Here is a 1,968-nt window from a genome sequence, read left to right on the forward strand (position 1 = left end):
GTTCTGTGGATTCTCCTGAGTATAATACAAAGGATGGCAAGCTTTATTGTTGTCGTGATGTTCTGTGGATTCTCCTGAGTATAATACAAAGGATGGCAAGCTTTATTGTTGTCGTGATGTTCTGTGGATTCTCCTGAGTATAATACAAAGGATGACAAGCTTTATTGTTGTCGTGATGTTCTGTGGATCCTCCTGAGTATAATACAAAGGATGGCAAGCTTTATTGTTGTCGTGATGTTCTGTGGACCTTCCTGAGTATAATACAAAGGATGACAAGCTTTATTGTTGTCGTGATGTTCTGTGGATCCTCCTGAGTATAATACAACGGATGGCAAGCTTTATTGTTGTCGTGATGTTCTGTGGATCCTCCTGAGTATAATACAAAGGATGGCAAGCTTTATTGTTATCGTGATGTTCTGTGGATCCTCCTGAGTATAATTCAAAGGATGGCAAGCTTTATTGTTGTCGTGATGTTCTGTGGATCCTTCTGAGTATAATACAGTGGATGGCAAGCTTTATTGTTGTCGTGATGTTCTGTGGATCGTCCTGAGTATAATTCAAAGGTTGGCAACTTTATTGTTGTGATGATGCCTGGATTGTCTTAAGTATAACGCAGAGGATGGCAAGCTATGTTGTTGTGGTATTGTGTGGATCTTCCTGAAGTCTATCATAAAGGATAGCAGATTTGGATTTTGACTTGTTGTGTAAATTATCCAGGATAACAAACTCTATCGTTATCGTGACTTTATATGATTGTGTTGATCTGTGGATTTTGTTTTTTACAGATACTCGTGATGAGCTGAGGATTATCTTACAGTGACAAGGCCAGCCATGCTCATAATGATATTTGGATCTTATAGTCACTGGACCAACAAAAGTTGTGATGACCTATGACCGGACCAGGTGGACTGTGTATGTATTGGTGACTGGGCCACATATACTGGTGATTATCCGTGTACGTATTGATAACTGGGCCAGATTATGTGAAGATTATCTTTGTATGTATTGATGACTGGGCCACATTGAAGAGAAATATCAGGCTGATGAAGGGTGAAACGTACATCTGTTGTATTAATTTCCTGCAGTAACTAAGTAGTACTTCCATGAGAGTTGTTGTGACAAATAAAATGATCGGTTGCAAGTGGTAACTATGCTAATGTGATTCCTAGTCTTAATGATAAAAGGGGAAATTTTTCTCGGAAAGACAAGGGTACTAAGCCTAGTTTCCATGACAGGAATACATCTCATATTTGTAGAGAAGGTCAACTAGAACATCATATAAGTAAAACATATATAAAATATGTTAATAATCAGTGATAAACCTAGATAACGTTTGTTTCTATAAAGGATTGAATAGCTGTTTTCCATTAAAATAAATATCTGCTCTGATTTTGTATTTAAATTTATTTATCCATCTGTCTGGCTGATTCTAATTATATGTTCTGAATTCCTTTGTCTGTATAATGTATATATATCTGTGTTATCAGTATATCTGATTTAACGATCGATTGATTGGGAATCTTTGACCTTGCAGAGTTTATTGAATTTCTTAGTTGAAACAACGAGAGATAAAATTGACTTCTAACAAGCGCCCTCTCGATACTTCATGTAAACATTATTCTCTGTTTGAAAGCCTTATTCTATATAACCTCTTGCTATAGACAGGAAGAAGATGACATAAAAGATATTGACTTTAACAATGGTTATTAAAGGTATTGACTTTAACTATAAGTATTAAAGATATTGACTTTAACTATAAGTATTAAAGGTATTGACTTTAACTATAAGTATTAAAGGTATTGACTTTAACTATAAGTATTAAAGGTATTGATTTTAACAATGGTTATTAAAGGTATTGACTTTAACAATGGTTATTAAAAACATTGACTATAAAAATGGTTATTAAAGGTATTGACTTTAACAATGATTAATAAAAACATTGACTATAAAAATGGTTATTAAAGGTAT

The sequence above is a fragment of the Limulus polyphemus genome, unplaced genomic scaffold (assembly GCF_000517525.1).
Source record: "Limulus polyphemus unplaced genomic scaffold, Limulus_polyphemus-2.1.2 Scaffold6901, whole genome shotgun sequence".
In the NCBI taxonomy this organism is placed as follows: domain Eukaryota; kingdom Metazoa; phylum Arthropoda; class Merostomata; order Xiphosura; family Limulidae; genus Limulus; species Limulus polyphemus.